This window comes from Nomascus leucogenys, chromosome 2 (genome assembly GCF_006542625.1).
Source record: "Nomascus leucogenys isolate Asia chromosome 2, Asia_NLE_v1, whole genome shotgun sequence".
Lineage (NCBI taxonomy): Eukaryota > Metazoa > Chordata > Mammalia > Primates > Hylobatidae > Nomascus > Nomascus leucogenys.
This window is the reverse complement of record NC_044382.1, coordinates 38,926,544-38,939,390: the sequence shown is the minus strand read 5'-3', so window position 1 is coordinate 38,939,390 and position 12,847 is coordinate 38,926,544. Positions and strand designations below refer to the sequence as shown.

Sequence of the window (12,847 nt, the reverse complement as noted above, 5' to 3'; positions counted from 1 at the left end):
GGCTGGAGTAGGGGAGAGGGGTAGAAAGTGGCCTCCAGTGGCAGGGCCTGACTCTATCCTGATTTCCCTTCTCCCAGGCACTGGGCCTGCTTCCCACTCCCTCCTTAGATCCCTGTGGATGGGGGCCCTTTAATGCCTCTCTGAGAGGCGGACTCTTACTCTGCAGGTGCCTCACAGCCAGGAAGTTCTTAATGTCTATCCCAGGTACAGCCAGTCAACCCTCTTCTTCAGTTAGAGTCCTGGGCTGAGGGGGGCGGCTTCAGGGCCTTGACTTGCCCTTGGGGAGACATCGTGGGACAGGTGCCTTGGGAGATGGTTTCCTCCGCCCAGGGCACCCTCTGTCTCTCTCTGTCTCCTTATGTCTGCCCAGGGAGGCTTCCCGTTGACCTGGCACAGGAATGTGGATTCTTGGTTGGACCCACCCTTCACCTCCCGCCTCCCTCAGGGTCTTTCTCCTTTGTCTCTTTCTCCTCTCTCCTGCCTCCTCCCCTCCCACTCTGTCCCGAGGCTCCTTCTCACCCCACAGCCCAGGTCTCCGTCCCGTCTGACTCTAGGTCTCAGGGGCTCAGTCTCCCTCTCTGAGATCCTTCACCTTGGCTCCCCCGCACTCGCTGCTCCTCCCTTGGCGGCGTCTACCGGGGGCTGGCGTGTGTGTCGGGGGGCTGGGGGCAGGGGTCACTCCCTGAACAGACCGCGGGAGGAGGGCAAGGACCCGCCCCCTCCTTCACCTCCAGGGCCTGGCGGGTCCCGAGGGCTCAGGTTCTAGGCCGGAGGGTCCTGCCTGGGGGGCGGAGGTGGTTGGGTCTGGCCGAGGGTTCGAGGACGGCAGGGGCCCGGCGGGGCTAGGAGGGGGCAGAAACTGGGGGGCTCCCCTCCCCCCTTTCTTAAAGGGCCCGCGCGGGGCAGTGGGGGACAGGGTGGGCCGCGCCCTCCCCGTCACGCTCGGGGTCCCGGGGCGAGCGCTGCGCGGCGGGCGGACAGGGTTAGGGGCCGCGCTTCCCTCCCGGCTCCGCGCCCGCCGCTCCCGCGCCCGCAGTGCCCCCGCCCTTCCCCGCCCTTCCCGCTCCTCCCTCCTCCTCCTCCTCCAGCTCACGGCTCCGCTCCCTCCCTCCTGCCGTCCGTCCCCCTAGCTCAGCCTCTCCACATCGCGGCTCCGGCACCTGAAGGGGAGGCGGGCGGGCGCGGGCAGCTCCGACCGGCGGCGGCGGCGGGGCGGGACGTGCAGCCCGGCGGCCTCCGATGGCCCCGCCGTGAGAGGCCAGACCCGCGGCGGGGACCAGCAGCGGTGAGTGGGGCCGCGGGGCTCCGGGACCCGCCCCTCCCCGCTGGCGGCCAGGCCGGGGCGGGAGCGGCCGGGGATGGGGCCGCGTGCGGGGTGGGGGGCGCCGCCCTCGCCCTCGGTGCCCACCCGGGTCCGCTAACAAAGCTACATTTCCAGATCAATTCCGCGGCGTCTGGAGCATCCGAAGGATACGGTTGTCATGGAGATGGGGCCGAGAGAGGAAGCCCGGGCTGGCAGGGTCTGGGCCGGGGAGAGCGGGCGCCGCGGGAACGCCGGAGCCCAGCCTGAGGGAGGGTGGGGGCTGCCGGCCCGATTGTCTCCCGGCTCCGCCACCCACTACCCTCTCCCCGCTTTTGTATAATCTGGGGGTACGTGTGTGCGTGGGGGGTGCCAGTGGCAGCCTGGTGGCCGAGGATCGGGGCGTTGGGTACCGGGGCCTGCCGGCAGCCACCTTCACAAGGCTGCAGCTTTGAGGATTTATTTCTGTTTCCAGTTTCCCAACTTTGACAGCCCTGCTTGGCGGCCAGGCCTCCCGGGCTCTGCAGCTAGAGCGGGGGCTCGCACGGGGGCGTGGCAGGCAGGGCTGAGGAGGCACATAATGGCCGAGGCGGCAGCAGGAGGGAAGGGTCCCAGGAGCGGGCTGCTGGGGCTGGGTGCAGAGGGAGTCCACACTGGGGACAACCCTGCCCAGCGGGCCCCCTCCTCAGAGGAGGTATTCAGCTGTTCCTAGAGGATGCAGGGACTCCCTGGAATGATCACTGGGGGCATTGTTTTTGCATAGGCCCAGGGGGCCACTGTCTCAAGCCCACCCCTTTGTCTTGGGGCCATCTTGGGGGGGCCAGGAAGAGAACAGGGAGCAGAAGCAGCAGTCACAATGGAAGAGGGCCTAGGACTCCTGGCAGCCTGGGGATAAGCATATGTGCTAAGTACCCTCTCCCTGATGGGGATCAGGGAGAGGGCTCAGGGTTTAGCCAGGGCAGGTGGGCAGCCTGGGTTTGGACTTTCCTGGGTTCCCCAGTTCCTTTTTCTAGATCGTACAAACTAAGAGCTGCTTAATGGGGGTTGGGGGTTGGGGGTCGGGGGGGTTAACTGGGCTGGGACTGCCTCCAAACCCAACCCGTGGCCCAGGACAGATGCAGTCATTTGGTCCTGGTGGAAACATAGCAGGTTCCTAGGGTTTGGCCAGAGCCCCCAAAAGATTCCCGTGCAGTGGGGTGAGTAGGTGGGTGTGGCCCAGCTAAAGGAGGATGACTGGGTTGTCCTTGGAAGGCCTCCCTCACTGGTGCCTCTTGCAAGGTTGAAGTCTCAATGCTGGGGTGAATTGCACCCTGCAGCCCAGGGATGCCCTCAGAGGCTTCCCTTCTGCAGCTTTCCTGGTCTGACAACTATGGGGTGCACGCTCCACAAGCAGACCTGACCAATAGTGCCTCCAGGGTCTTCCCTGAAGGGAGAGAACAAAGATAGCTGGAAAGAATGACTTCCTGCTCTAGACAGGACTGAGAGAGAGAGTGGCTGGGGGGTATTACCTCACCCAGCTTCCATATATGGAGCATATGTGCTAAGTACCCTCATAACAGTTTTTAGAGGGAGGCACTACCCTTATTCCCATTTTGTGGTAGAGTTGCTTGTTCAAAGTCACCTGGTTAGTAAGTGGCAGAGTGAGGATTTGCACTTGGCCAGAACTGTCTGATACTCAGACCTGTGTCCCCATCCTCTCCTCTTCTTCCCTGGAGATACAACTTAGGAGGGAGGTGGGAGGTGGGATAGAGTGCCTCTCCATCTGGGCAAGAGGGTGACCTTGGGAAAAACAAGCACTAAGCTGGAGTTTCCTAGGGAGGTGGGATCAGGGCATTCCCATTCCGGACGTTGGCTTGCAGGAGATCAACACTGCCTCTCACAACAGACGATGCTCTAGACCTCCTTTGCCAGATGGTCTTTTCCAGGAAAATCTGTTTTGAGCGGCATCTTATGTCTGAGGCTCCGTATTTAGACTGGCTCTCCGAACAGGAGGATACACTTAGGCTGTCGCCCCTCGAGGGGTGTTTGGGGGAGTTGGGTGGGCTTGGGGCCAGACCTGACTCCATGCCACAGCTCAAAGGGGCGGGGGAGGGGCCCATGTTCCTGCCCTGGTCTCCCTGGGGCTGGCTTGTTTTCCTTGTGCCTCTAAGCCGGTTTGCCCACAGGTGAGTTCGCTTCCTCAGGGTCTGGCCCCCTTTTCAGGTGGTAAGCCACTCCAGATCTGTGCCTGCCTGGCCTGTGGTGACTCAAGCGTCCAGCCCAGGGCTGGCCCACAGCTCTGTGTGCTCAGGTTTGTGAACTGCCCTGGGGAAGGAATGTCCTCTCCTCTGACTCCTGCCCCAAAATTCCAACCCCTGAGCTCCCCTCTTTGGAATGTCTCCCTCCACTCCCTTCCTTCTCCCACCTTACTTTTTATCTTGTCAAAGCTGATAGTATGGTGAACACCCACCTACATACCCTTCACCTAGAGACCTAGATTTGCCAATTGTTAACATTTTGCCACATTTGTTTCTCTCTCTCTCTTTCTCTCTCTCTCTCAACCTTTTGAAAGTAAGTTGCCAACATTATAACACTTCACTTCTAAATACTTCAGCATGAATTTCCTGAGACAGGGACATTTTTCTACAAAAATAATATATTGTTATCATACCCAAGAAGTTTAGTAATCATCCAGTTTAACCTAACATGTAGTCCATATTTAAATTTCTCTAGTTGTCTCAGTAAAGTCCTTTATAGCTGTTTTTTTTTTAATTTGATCATGGAACGTACATTGCATTTAGTTTTTATGGCTCTTTAGTGTTTCACTCTGGATGAATCCCTGGCTTTTTTGAAAATTTTTTTTGTGACATTGTCAATTTTGAAGGCTTGTGGTATGTCTCACAACCTGGATTTGTCTTCTTGCTTGCTTGTGATTAGAGTCAAGTTAACCATTTTGGGGCAAGAATATCCCATAGATGATATCATGTCCTTCTCAGTGCATGATATCAGGAGGCACCTGTTATTAGTTTGTCCTGTAGTAGGTGGCAGTAAGTTAGGTCACTTGGCTCAGGGGTCCCTGTATTTCAATTCTGTTCCTCCCCCTTCCCTACCTCCAGAAGCTTAATCTACCTGGTAATCTGCACACCAGGTCAGCAAATCTGACTGAACCCCTACATCAGACCAGATGCTGGAGAACAGAGAAGCAGACAGAAACTTTCAGGGAGCTCAAAACCTCAGGGTTGGGGGTGGGGGAGCCACAACTCAGACAGGTGCTGTTGGTGGGGGAGAGGGGAGACCTAGAGAAAGTAGTGAGAGGCACAGCAAGGGGACAGGGCATGGGGGGCCAGACAGGAAGGGAGGCCCAGGCCACAGCTAGCCTGGAATGTGGGCTGAGGGATGGGCCTTTTCCCCAAGGGCACTTCAAAACCACTGAAGGGGTTTGAAGAGGGGATGATGAGGCAGTTTGTAGTGGTGGAAAGGCACTCTGAGGAGGATGGAGTGGGGCTAACTGGGCCAGCACGTGGGAAAGAGACCAGCCAGGAGGCTGTGGCAGCGCCCAGCACAAGACAGGGGTGGACAGGATTGGGGCTGCTGCTTGTGGCATATAGAGGGAGTGGAGTTGTGTGGTTTGGTGGCCCTGCTGGGAGGGTGTTGCTGGGCGGGGATCGGAGAAGGGGATGGAGCTGGGATAGATTTAGGAAGAAGAACGGACAGGCCCTTGTGTCTGACTAGAGGTAGGGAGAGTGGGAAGGATGAGCTCATGCAGTGGCTTGGGAAGGGAGATGGAGGTTTTGAGTGTATGAGAACTGAGGTGTTTTCCAGGCCAGAGGAATGGTGTGTGGGAAGCTCATTTGGTGGCCCCAACTGTGGCCCCCTTGCAGAAGCTCATTTTGAGATGCGGGCAGAAAGAAGAGCCAACATGCCTACTGCAGGGGATGGATGGTGGGCTTCGGGCACCAGCAGGGGAGGGGCCTGAACAGGGCTAGGCCAGCTCAGATGGCAGCTGTCCCTGTGGAAGCCAGGATAATCCTGCCACTAACTTGCAGACCCCAATTCCCTTACCTCATTTTGCTTCTTCACACTTGCTTGGCAAAACCCCAACACTGGTTAAATCCAATGCCTGGCCTACCCCCCTCCTGCACATGCAGCTGAATGGGGCTGAGCAAAACAACTGCCCTGACTGTTCTCACTTTCAGTCCAAGCCCATGAACTCTGAACTTCAGGTGGGTCCTTAGTGCAGTCCACCAGGCACAGCACAGGTTCTGAGGTTGTTGCCTCTCCTGCATGCTAGATGATTCCTTCACACTTGCTCTTTGTGTGTGTGTGTAGAGATGGGGTCTCACTATGTTGCCAGAGCTGGTCTTGAACTCCTGACCTCAAGTGATCCGCCCTCCTCTGCTGCCCTCCTTGGCTTCCCAAAGTGCTGGGATTATGGGCATAAGCCCCTGCGCCTGACCTTCACTTGCTCTTCTACCCTCACCCTCCAGCCTCTCCCACCCTTCCTTTCAGCAGATAATCTTTGAGAAAATATAAGCAGTCAGAGCGTCCTGAGGCTCCCAGCACCACACTCAGCATCTGCCAGCGTCTGCACTCACTGCTCTGCTTTCTTCTGTCTCTGTGGGTGAAGTGTTCCTGCTCCTGGTTAAGGCCACCCCACCACTTGTGCAGAGATCCTGGCCCCTTGTGTCTGCTTGACAGCATTCCTCCAGCAGGGCCCCTGCCTGCATCATTGGGTCCTCCTCTCTGCTAGAGCATCCCATCAACAGATATCTTGCTGTTATTTCTTTTATCTTAAAAATGGTTCTGGCTGGGCACGGTGGCTCACGCCTGTAATCCCATCACTTTGGGAGGCTGAGATAGGCAGATCACCTGAGGTCAGGAGTTCAAGACCAGCCTGCCAACATGATGAAATTCCATCTCTACTAAAAATACAAAAATTAGCTGGGCATGGTGGTGGGCACCTGTACTCCCAGGTACTTGGGAGGCTGAGGCAGGAGAATTGCTTGCACCTAGGAGGCAGAGGTTGCAGTGAGCTGAGATTGCGCTACCGTATGACAGAGAGAGACTCCATCTCAAAAAAAAAAAAAAAAAGGTCTCTTGTCTTCTCCAGCCAGGTACCACTGCATCTCTCTCCTTCCCTTTGCAGAGAAACTTCTGGAAGTGTTGTCTAGACTCATTGTCTCCACATCGTCTCCTCCCGTTCTCTCTTGACTCCACTCTTATGGGGCTCCACTCTGCTGACCTCTCCTCTCAAGGTCATCAGTAACGTTCCTGTCGCTGTACCCAGTGGTCAATTCTCAGTCTTATTGGCAGCATTTGACACATTCAGTCTTCCTCTTCCTTGAAATACCTTCCTTGGCTTCCAGGACACCCATTCTTCTGTTTTCCTCCTACCTTGTGGGTTGCTCCTTCTCATCCTCCTTTGCTGGTTCCTCTTCTCCCCCTCCTACCTCTTGATATCAGGGTGCCCTAGCACTTGCCCTGCACAGGCTCTCTCCCCCATCTCCACTCCTCCATACAGATCCCATCCAGTCTTGTGGCTTTAAGTATCACCTATGTACTGCCAGCCCCCAAATTTAAATCCCAAGTCTCAACCTCTCCCCGACTCCAGCAGCCTACACAGCATCTCAACTTTCCTGTCTGCCAGACAACCCCCCTCAACTTGCCGTGATCTTCCTCCCCAAACCTGCTCCACCCAGTTTCTCTTCTTGAGCGGCAACTCCATCATTCTAGTTGTTCAGGGCACAAATGTTGGCATCACTCTTGGGTCCCCTCTCTCTCTCCTGCCCCATGTACAGCACATGGATGGGTGAGGCTTTAGAGTGCCTGACTTCCCTTCAGCCGGCCATGGGCAAGAGAGGAGGTGACAGTGAAATGGCCCAGCACAGCCCCTTTCACACCAGCTTACTTCGTACCACGTACTGTTTTATTTTCATCAAGGAGGCCACAGCCTGCAGACCCTGAGCTGAAGTCCTAAGAGGAGAAAAGACTGGACAGGGAAGAGGAGGGAGAGGAAGGGAGGACTCGGCTGGGGAGAGATGAAGAGAAGCTACATAACACCGAGATTGGGGAGGGGGTGGGGAGGAAGGCCACAGTTAGGGAGGCAGAGAAGGAGAGGAGTTGGGGGGCCTGGACAGATAATGTGAGGACCTAGAGGGTTTGGGGTATGTGAAAACTGGGCAGAGAGAAGGGAGGAGGAAGCTTCTTGGTTTCTGTCTCTTGGCTGTTGAAGAAGACTGTGGGGAGCTGCTCAGAGGTGGAGCTCTCTCAGGTCTGCCTCTGCCCAGGTGTTGTATCTGAGGCTGGGCTGGTTGGGAGGATTTGCACTTGGTCAGTCAATGGTAGCTCTCAGGATTCAACTCTCAACCCACAGGCTCATGTTAGCCTGTGGGCTCCATGAGCCTGTGGGTTGAAGCAGTGTGAGTCCAGTGCCCTCCGAAGTTGGAGGAAGGTGGCCCAGTGGTCAGTCTGGCTGTGAACTCTATTGACCAAGACAGGTTAGTCCTTTGTGGTTCCTGATAACTGAGGGTTCACCCTGTAGGGAAGTCAGTTGGGCATAGAGTCACCAGCTGTAAACATGATTTGAAATTTGACAGCAGACTTTGTGGATTTCATTAGTGTTAAGGGCTCTTCAACCAGCATGCAGATGTATGCAAATGCTAAGCAAATGAGGATGCCAATTGGCTAGGGGGTTGGGGAGAGAAGCAAGCTGGGAGATGTCTAGGAATGACCTTTGTGGAGCGAGCCCCAAGGGCCCCTGAGAATCCCAGCAGAGCACATGCAGGATAAGATGCAAATGTGCACGCAGCCCTGGGGACTTCTCCCTGCCTGACCATGAGAACATGAGCCCAAGGCAAGGGCTGGTTTCCTGGTGGCCACACTGAGAGAAGGAAAGCAGGTGGGGGCTGGTTATCACTCCAAATGGGCATTACCTGAAAGGGATGGGCATCTTTAAAGGGGACGTAGGTTCTTGGCCCTTGCCCTACACTTGTGTGCCCTGAGATGGAAGGATAGGAGTGAGCCTGGCCTTGGGTGAGGGTTTTGGGAGGGCAGGACAGTAGGGACCTCAGCTGCCTTGGAAAAGGGAGGGGGTGCTCTCTCTGGCCCCCCTCCTGGCCCCACGGGAGTCTTTCATTTGCCTCTACCCTCTAGCTGGGCTTCTGAAGCCCCTGCCTCAGAACTTGCTCTGACAGCTGCCAAGGATGCATATCCACTGGGTGCTGGCTGAATGGCCTGTACTGTGTGCTGCTGTCCTGGGCATGGCACCCCTGGGGGTAGCCAGCTTGGTTCCTTGCAGCCCCCAGAAGGTTTTGGGAGGCAGCAGCCCTCCCTTGAGCACTGAACACATGCCATCTCCTTTAGTCCTCACAGGTGCCTTGAGAGGACAAATGCTGTTGGCACCTCCCATTTACGGAGGAGGACGCCGAGCTCAGAGAGGTAGGCAGTTTTCCTGAAGTCACACATCTCATGGGTAGCAGAGCTTTGATTTGGAGCCAGGTCTTTCTGAGCACACAGGTAGGGGCACTGACCCACTCTCCCGGACTGTCCCAGTCTGAGGCCCTTGCAGCACAAGGCGGTCCAAGCTGGGAAGACCAAGTGGGTTAAGAGGGTTTAGGGTCACTTTGGGATGTGGAATCCGGGAAGTTCCTGAGGCTCCTGGGTGAGTGTCCCTTCCAAATTATCCTGGGCATCTCCTTGGGCAGTTGAGATGTAGAGGAGGCTGGCCTGGGCTTAGGGAGGGGGCCTGGAGCTCTCAGAGGTAGGAAGATCCTTAACTCCAGGCCCCTTGGTTGGCAGAGGCTACAAGGGAGCATGGTGAGGGAGGCCCAACTGAGGGCTTCCTGGCAGCACCCTACTGCCCATGTTGCCGGTGGCCTAGCAGGTCCTGTGGAGCCCTGGAGCACTCCAGGCCTGGCCATCCTAGGCCCCATGGTGGTGTGGGCATAGCTGTTCAGGGTCTGTTTTGACACTCCCTACATGCCACATGTTTGCATTGATCATCTCTTTTAAGTGTCTGTGTGTGTCTTGTGTGTTCACGTGTGTTCACATGTGTTTGTGTGTCTGAAGATCCTAGCCCATGTGCTAAAATATGGGTGATCTAGGGAATTTTGGGTAGGGATTTTGGGGAAGAGTAGTGAGCCAGTGGGGGTGTTCAGGGTGGGTTTCCATGGGGCAGAGAATAGGTCCAAGAAAGATTTCTTTGCCAAGTAACCCTCATGGAACTCTCTCCAAGTATCCAATGTTGGATGGCAGGTCCTTGGAGATTGTCCAGGTTAGGGTATGGAATCAAGGATGGACAGGGGGCTTTGAGCCTTTCCAGATATACTCTAAATGTTGCACACATTTGTGAGATTTCTGGGGCGGGATCTTCCATCAAGTGCACAAAGAGGTCCAGGACTTGGAACTGGTTAGGTATCGGTGGTGCACATGGGGACACGAGGCCAGAGAGGGGTTTTTTTGTGCCCAACTTCCCCTAGCCCACTGGAAGCAAAATGTGAGGGTCCTGGTGCTCCTAGATTTGCTTCCCTGGGTCAGCTGTGGTCTCAGCCTTGCCACCACACTGACATTCCAGAACAATTTTCTCTGATTCCAGTCCCTTCTGCATACTCAGGATGGTTTTGACCCTGGATGCCCGATGATGTAGATCTCGCTGCCCTTAACCTTGCCCCTAGGCCTGCTGGTGCCTTGTCCACCTTACCAGGCAAATTAGGGGGATTGCCTCACGAGCGGCTGCCCAGTTCCCTCTGTGTGCGTGTGTGTGTGTCTGTGTGCTTGTGTGTGTGTGCATGTTCGTGTGTGCATGTGTGTGAACGTGTGTGTGCATGTGTGTGTGCGTGCCTGTGTGTGTCTGTATGTGTGCGTGTGTGCATGTGTGTGTCTCTGTGGTGCATGAGTGTGTGTGCACGTGTGTGTGCGCGCGTGTGTGTCTGGGCATGTGTGCATGTGTGCATGTGCCTACCCATGCCTGTATTGTATGTCTGCTTTCAGGTCCTGCACCCATGCACTTGCCCCTGTGTCTTATAGAGCGTGCTGGCCCCTGGAGCCCTCCCTGGTGGGCCCCCACCTCCAGCCCTGTCCTTGGGTTTCCCACAGTCCCTGGCTTGGATCCCACCATAAAAGCGACCGTAAGATTATTTCTTTGGCAATCTAGCATTCCATCAGAATCTCAGCCTTGCTGCTTTCCAGCTTTGTGACTCTAAGCAGTTCCTCAATCTCTCATAGCCTCTGCCACAAATAGGCATGATGATAATCCCTGTCATTCATCTAACAAATACTTTTAAAGGCCTACTGTGTGCCAAGCATTGCACTGGACTCTAGGGACACAGCCGTGTCCCATAGTCCCCACCCTCACCGAACTTACGTCCTAGTACAGAGATGGGCAGGGAATCAGTAAACACATAAAAAAGGGAGCTTCAGTTCTGCTGAGTGCTATGGTGCTCCATCACTCCATGATGCAGTGCCAGGGGTCAGAGAGGGCCTCTCTCAGGAGGCAGTGTTGGAGTTGAGCCCTGAGTGTCAGAAGAGGCTCTTTTAAAGATCTAGGGAAAGAGCATTCTAGGCCAAGGGTATAGCTGGTGCAAAGGCCCTGAGGTGGGAATGAACTCAGGGAGCGGAAAGAAGGCCACTGTGGCTGATGTGGGAGAGCATGGGGACACGGGGTAGAGGGCAGCAGAACTGGCTCCTGCAGGACCTTTTCAGGCCATGCTGGGGAGACTGGATTCCAATCTAAGGGAGATGGTCAGAGGATTATGAGGAGGGAGGGAGGTTTGTGTTTTTGCAACTCCCTCCAGCTGCCACAGGGAGAGTGGGGAGGGGGACAGAGTTGCTCAGGAGAGCTGAGACCCAGGAAGTGCTTGACTCTGCACTCAGCCCTGGCAGTTGGCTGAGCCAGGGTTCCACTATCATTATGGGACCTACCTCAGCTGGTGCTGAAAAGAGGCTGCCGAGCTCAAGGTCATTCCAAGGGCTGAGGCTAGTGGGAGACCCTGCCTGGAGAGGGGCTTGGATCAGGCCAAGAGAGGCTGCGGGGGATCTTGGCCAATGCCAGCCTGTAATTTGCAGGCGTCTCCTTGGGATGGGTGCCCAGTGGCCCAGCTGCACCCGCTCCCCTGCTCTCGCCAGCAGGGCTGGAGGTGGGAAGGGCCACTGCTTTGGGCCAACTCTCTTGGTTGAAGGTTTGGGCCCTTGATCTCCTGGGAGAGTTTGGAGGGGGTCCTGGGAAACGGGGCTCATTCTGTGTCTCCAGCCCATCTAGCTGCAGAGGGAGGCCACTCCTGGGTTCTAGAGACAGCTACGCTGTGGGACCTCAGGCAAAGCCTTTCTGGGTTCTGTGCCTCAGCCTTCCTCATTTGTCAAATATGGCGGTAGAAAGAGTGGAGCACAGCTGCTTTTCATCCTTAACTTTGTAGGGAGTTTGCCCTTCCTTGGACCTTAGCTCTCTCAGCGTTCATGACTTTAAGTTTCCCACTGGCTCTGGGGGAGAACAGAGGTGATGCTCCCACTCTGTAGATGGGCTCGCAAAGGCAAGAGGGAGCAATGATGAATCCCAGGACACATAGCAGTTCAGAGTGAGCATGTGGGGCATCGTTTTACACCTCTACCCTAAAGCCTCCTCTTTATGCAGCCCTCGCTTGGGCTCAGCAAGAGAGGGGGTTCTGGCTCAGCTACTTCTGGGCTCAGCTGGTCTGCAGCCCAGGCAGGGACTCTGGGCCCCCCGCCCAGAGTAGAACTCAATGCTGCCCCTTGTCTGCCCACCCCCAGAAACAAAGGAGGTGGCCCAGTGCCTGGTGTTGGCAGGACCTCCATCCCACTCCCAGCTAAAGGAGGACATAGCAGGGCAGGTAGGGCTGGAACTAGCCTGAGGCAGCTGCTGGAAGTTGGGGGTGGGGTGGAGGGGTCTCCCAAGAGGTCCTCAATCTGTCCACAATTCTAGCTTTGGTGCTGGTGTAGGCTGAGCATCAAGTGAAGCTGCTGATACTCTTAAACCTCAGGTTTCACGGAGGCTTAGGCAGAGCCCTGACTCAAGGTGGTGGGCTCAGCCTCTAGGTATGTGTAGGGGAGCTTGAGTCATCCTGGTGAAATTGGGTTGAAACCCTGTGCCCCAGAGCCAATGCTCATCCAGGCCCCTGGGCTGGAAAGCAGGTCAGAGGACTGGAACTCAGGCAGCAGGCCAAAAGCCCCCACTTCTTTTTTGTTCCTAAATGCCCCCCCTCCCCCCGCTCAGGAGTCTCAGTTGAGAAAGTGGCTTCTTGTTTTTCCTCCTCTGAGTATACAACCAGAGGGAACCGATCGATTGAAATAGCAACTACAGCAGCAGGGATTTAGGGCAGACCAGAAAGAATTTCTCACTCAGTGCTCAACTTCTAGAGGTCCCCGATGTCCTAGCATCAAGGCCCAGATATTTTAGAGCCTGGCTCTTCAGATGTTTCAGTCTGTGGGCTTTTTTTTTTAAAGTAAAAATCTCCCTTATGCAGTCATCAAAATTCTAGGAGGTGAGGGTCAGTGTAAATGGGCGGGGTCCCAGGTCTGCTGTTCTACCCTCCTCTTTTCCACTCCATATTTGAAAAC

The 12,847-nt window shown here is 55.8% G+C and overlaps 1 protein-coding gene across 3 annotated transcripts in view; it reads left to right on the top strand.

Annotated features, from left to right (window-relative positions):
• Positions 1 to 1,099: 1,099 nt before the first annotated feature.
• PSD2 (pleckstrin and Sec7 domain containing 2) overlaps positions 1,100 to 12,847 on the top strand; it is a 48,852-nt gene continuing 37,104 nt past the window's right edge. For 2 of the 3 annotated variants that reach the window (XM_030828237.1, XM_030828228.1), the window contains exon 1: positions 1,100 to 1,285. The gene's annotated coding sequence lies outside the window, so the exon portion shown is untranslated. Of the gene's footprint in view, positions 1,286 to 10,303; positions 10,405 to 12,847 lie in introns of those variants that run through there. The other variant, XM_030828224.1, reaches the window with a different exon arrangement.